General features: G+C 35.6%; 1 non-coding gene across 1 annotated transcript; it reads left to right on the top strand.

Moving 5' to 3' along the window:
• The first annotated feature begins 973 nt into the window (after nt 1-973).
• Nucleotides 974-1,080, top strand: LOC131226512 (small nucleolar RNA R71). The gene has a single exon (XR_009161889.1). It is a non-coding gene; the product is annotated as a small nucleolar RNA R71 (small nucleolar RNA).
• The last annotated feature ends 4,632 nt before the right edge of the window (nt 1,081-5,712 follow it).

Genomic DNA, 5,712 nt, shown 5'->3' on the forward strand with positions numbered 1-5,712 from the left:
CTTTTGCTGTTGCGGCTCTTGAACCATAGCCGGTTCATCATTTTCTTAAGATAGTGGCTCATCTTCCGATATTTCTACCCGTTGCATTATCTTGTTATCGACCTCTTTTCCACTTCTCAAGGTAATGATGGCCTTAGCTTGTTCATGATGTAGCTCACTTGGATTTGAGTCTCCAATGAAATGTGTGTTTCGAGGGTTTGGCACAGGTTGAGAAGGAAGGGTACCTTTTTCCCTAGCATTTAGTTGAGTCTCAATCCTAGCCATAACTGTCTTTAATTCCTGATTTGATTGGATTAGAGACTGATTCATTTGAACTTGAGAGTTCATGAATGTGGTCAATGCATCCTCCACAGATGATCGCTTTGGCGGGGGCACATATGGTGCATTGTTAGGTGCCCCAAAGAAGTTATTTTGTGGAGGCATTTGAGGTACATTGGGCACATTAATTTGTGGTCCATTCCTCCAACTAAGATTAGGATGGTTACGCCAATTTGGATTGTACGTGTTTCCCAATGGTTGCATAACTGACCTTTGGTAATTATTTATAGCATTTGCTTGATCATGCTCATGCGTGATATTTTGTACAACTGAGATTATTGGACAATCCTTTGTGTCATGGTCTGTACCACCACAAATGCTACAAAAATTACCTAAGGAAGTGTTTGCTTTAACCATATCAACCTTCCTAATTTCCAAGGCTTCGACCTTTCTAGCCAATGCAGCGAATTTTGCATTAAGGCCGTCTTCCTCTCTTAGGACATACACTCCCGCTTTCTCTCTAGGAATGGGTCTAGTTTGGTCTGATTTAGCAGAGACATCCCATGTCTGAGTATTCTCTGCTAACATATCTAGAAAATCCCAAGCCTCATTATGATCTTTATCAAGAAAGGTTCCACCACACATCATCTCTATGAACTGATGGGTATCCATGGTGAGCCCCTTTTGGAAAGCATCAATCACGTGCCATGGTTCATAACCATGATATGGACAAGTAATTAGAATGTCTTTGAAGCGCTCCCAAGCTTGAAAAAATAGTTCATTCCCCTTTTGGGAGAATGACATGATTTCTTGTTTTAGTGCATTTGTTTTGTGCTCGGGAAAGAACTTTTTCAAAAACTCTCTACTTAAGGCTTGCCATGAAGTGATGGTATTAGGTCTTAGAGAGTTAAGCCATGCTTTGGCCCGATCCTTTAGAGAAAATGAGAATAACCTAAGCTTAAGTACATCCCTATTGCCATTGTTTACTTGTAACATTGCAATTACTTCCTCAAAGTCCTTGAGGTGCAAGTAGGGGCTTTCAGAATCTAAGCCATGAAATTTAGGAATTAATTGAATCACACCTAGTTTAAAATCAATGTTCCCTGTGTGAGTAGGGAACACTATACAAGATGGTAAAGTTGATCTCTCAGGGTGTAAATGTTCACGTAAAGTCCGTGGTTGATTTAACATATTCGTATGAACTTCATTTTCATCCTCAAGAGGAGGATTATTTTGATTATAGTTGGATCTGACAGATTTGGATTTGGATTATCAACTGGGTCTGCCATGGAATCCAAGTGATGTTGAGTGCCTCTTCTAAGTGAATGATCAAGGCCTGGAACTAGTCCCCCTTTAGAGGAGAGTCGATTTTTTGATCCCTACTCCAACGGGACATAAACCATCCACACTGCACAACAAATACCACTAATTCAAATCGCAAGTATGATACTTAAAATAAAAATAAAAACTTAAATCAACAACCCAGGTGGCAGGGCCAACCATGAGGGTTCAGTCCACAAAGCAAAATAAATCAACAACCCAAGTGGTAGAGCCGACCATGAGGGTTCAGTCTACAAAAAAATTTTAAAAAAATAATAATAATAAATAAATAAATAAATAAAAGTAAAACTAATGCAGAAATTAAACTATGCTAATCTGGAAAATAGATTCAGCGGATGATCTTTGTGATCAAACAGCAACTATAGGACAACCATAGCACTTGGGTGATAAAATCCCAAGTAGGGCAACCTTATGTCATATTAGTGCTTGAAAGACCCAACTGAATTTATTTTCAAAGAAAAAGAAAATAAGAAAAAAATATAAAAAAAATAAAAAAATAAAAAAAATCTATAGAAAATCTAGAGGGTTTAGAAGAAAACTTACCTTAGTTATCTTGCACAGATCTGATCTATCTCAGTCTCTCCCTGGCAACGGCGCCAAAAACTTGATTGCTTGCCTCCAAGTGCAGAGGTTCATAAGTAATATCCTGTGAATACAGGGTCCATCCCACAGGGAGATGAATTGCGAGAAGAAAAAAAATCAAATGCAAAACAAACTAAGTAATAAAAACTAAACTGATGATTTGATTTTTGGATTTTTGAATGGATGTAATTCAATTGAATAAAAAACACCCAAGCTTCAAAGTTCCACACATAGGTTAATGTTCCAAAATCATGATGACTTGGATAACACAACTAGGATCTGAGCACTATGGTCAGCCTAATCGGAAAATAAAACACTTTAAATATTTTAATAAATGATATAAAAGATTAGAAAATAATGGATTTGCACCATTGACATATATTCTCAAGCGCCAGTGATTTTAAGTATTCAATATCTATAGGATAATGAATATCAAAGAAATATAATAGGTTGAGAACATCTCCTATCTAGGAAATCTGATTAATTTAGGGTAAGCCTATCCATTAATGTGGATCTCATATGATGGAAACATATGGATCTTACAAAAGGATAAAAAACAAAAACTAAATAATAGATAACATGCATACACCATTCTTCTCATCATTAAAACAATCAATCATCATAACTTAAAGAAATATTAAACCCATGTGCTTCCCTTCTTGCTTGGGCTAGAGGGAACTTAGAAAAACATAATTAAATTGCAGAAATAAAAAGCAACAAGAAAGAAAGAAGAAAAATTGCAAATAGAAAAGATCTAAAAGGAAAGAAACAACTTATAAAGCTTTAATAAAACTAAAAACTCTTAAAAAAAACTTAAATATTGCTTTTGAATGCTTCTAATAATGTTTTAGAATGCCCTATAAGGCCCTATTTATAAGTAGGGAACTCCAATTTTTGTACAAAGTTGAAAACCCTAGAAAATGCCTCAAATATACGTATTTTTCCAAAATAGACTTCTCGCTGCATAGTTCGTTTAAAACAGACTTCCTGCTGCGCAGTTTTTCAAAATAAACTTCACAGCTTCAGAATACACTTTTTTAGGACGATTTTAGGATTCTTCACTTCAAATCTTCGATTCTCTTCATTCCTCGCTTGGTTTTCTTAGATCTTTGGCATGTGAATTCTTTAATCTTGATCTCCTAAGATCCATCCCTTGCCTTGGTGATTTTTGAGCATCAAATTCTTACTTTTTAACACCTTTTTCAATCCAAGCTCTTAAATTCACCTTACAATACATATATGAGTAAAATAGAATATTAAGATGATTTATGTTCATAAAACCAAGATATAAATAGGGAAAATTATGCAATATTTGAATCTGAACAATAACTTCTTATATGACTATGTAAGCCTGTTTCCACCACAACAGCTGTTATGCTGCAGCTTGTTATTGCAAGCCAACCGAAACAATGGGCCATGGACCTCACCTGTTCAGACTCTGGACAGTCTGGATGTTTGGATTATTCTCTATTCACAATTGGCTCTGAGCTTTAGACGGTCTAGATTACAATACAATTGTGCCGTCAGATGGTGGATGTGTCATCAAACGAGAGATATCGTTCTCCATCCAAAACCTTAACATCGATTTGAATGGTCTGGATGAGCCAAACCATATGAACGGTTTTGATTTGTCCGAGTGTATGCGAGACCAGAGATGGATTGTGAGTCTGATCTTCCCATATGCTTGTGTGATCCAGACCATTGATCTGGTAGACCATACTATCGGTAAGATATGTCTCTTATATTACTTTGGTTGGGTTGATTCTAAATATTTAAACAGATGAATTTTGGCCAATGGCCCAAGTACGTAAGGGTTCGTTGATCAAGATCGTCTGTCTCATGGGACCAATCATGGATGGAAGCACTACAAGAAAGAGGGTTTTTAGCAACGAAAGTTTTAGCGACGAAACACATTTTCGTCACCAAAAGTAACTTTTGGCGACGAAAATTTGTTTCGTCGCCAAAAGTGTACTTTTAGCAACGATATTTTTAGCGACGAAAATTTTCGCCGCTAAAAATCATGGATGAGACTTTTAGCTGCGAAACGTTTCGTCGCTAAAGCCCGCAACCAACTTTTCCACAAAAAACGAATGGATTACTTTTAGCTACGAAAATTTTCGTAGCTAAAAATAATGGATGAGACTTTTAGCAACGAAACTTTTCACCGCTAAAGGTGCAAACGGTTTACTTGTAGCTACGAAAATTTTTGTAGCTAAATATCTTAGATGAGATTTTTAGCCACGAAAATTTTCGTTGCTAAAGGCCGCAACCAACTTTTCCACGCATTTGAATGGATTACTTTTAACTACGAAAATGTTCGTAGCTACAAATCGTGGTTGAGACTTTTGGCGACGAAAAGTTTCGCCGCGAAAGGCTGCAAACGATTTACTTTTAGCTTCGAAAAATTTCGTAGCTAAATATCGTAGATGAGATTTTTAGCCATGAAAAGTTTCGTCGCAAAAGGCTACAAACAATTTCCCACCTTTTTCGAATCGATTGAATGAGATTTTTAGCGACGAAAAGTTTCGTTGCCAAAGGCTACAAACAATTTTTCAAAAAATTACTTTTAGCTACGAAACGTTTCGTAGCTAAAAAACCACTTTTAACAATGAAAATTTTCATCGCTAAAAGCTACAACAATTTTAAAAACGTGAATAAGACTTTTAGCGAGGAAAATATTCGTCGCTAAATACTTTTACCTACGGAATATTATATAACAGGTGTTATATAATATATTTTATCATAGTCACATTCACATCCATCTAAACCCAAACTATGTAAATTCATCCAAACATAAACTACATTCATCCAAACATAAACTGCATCCATCCAAATACGAACAATCTTATGGAAAAAAAATAAATGAAAAGAGAGAGAACATATAAGAGGTGATCTAGACAAATGAAAAGAAAAACAACCTTAACCTAAACCTAAACCTATAACCTACACTTATAAGTTTAGGTTATAGGTTTAAGAAATCGGTTTCGTTTAGGTATCGGGTTTAGGTTTGGGTTTTCAAGTTTAGGTTTAGGTTTAGGTTAGGGAGTTGAGATTAGGATTAGGTGTAGGTTTAAGTTTAAGGATTTGAGACTACATTTAGGTTTTAGGTTTAAGTTATATGTTTAGGTTTAGGTTATAAGTATAGGTTATAGGTTTAGGTTTAAGTTAGGTTATAGGTTAAGGTATAGGGAATTGAGAATAAGTTAAGGTTTAGGTTTAAGTTAGGTTATAGGTTAAAGTTATATTATAAGTATAGGTTATAACCTAAACCTATTATCAAATCCCAAAAGCTAAACCTTTTCCCTTAATGTATTCTCAAATGCCTAAACCCTAAACCTAAACCTAATCCTAATCTCAACTCCCTAGCCTAAACATAAACCTAAACTTGAAAACCCAAACCTAAACCCGGTCCCGAATCCGAACCCGATTTCCTAAACCGAAACCTTGACCTATTCTCATTTCCCTAAAGCTATAACCTATAACCTAACCTAAACCTATAACTATAACCCAAACCTATTCTCAGATCCCTAA

The sequence above is a fragment of the Magnolia sinica genome, chromosome 14, assembly GCF_029962835.1.
Source record: "Magnolia sinica isolate HGM2019 chromosome 14, MsV1, whole genome shotgun sequence".
Classification (NCBI taxonomy): Eukaryota; Viridiplantae; Streptophyta; class Magnoliopsida; order Magnoliales; family Magnoliaceae; genus Magnolia; species Magnolia sinica.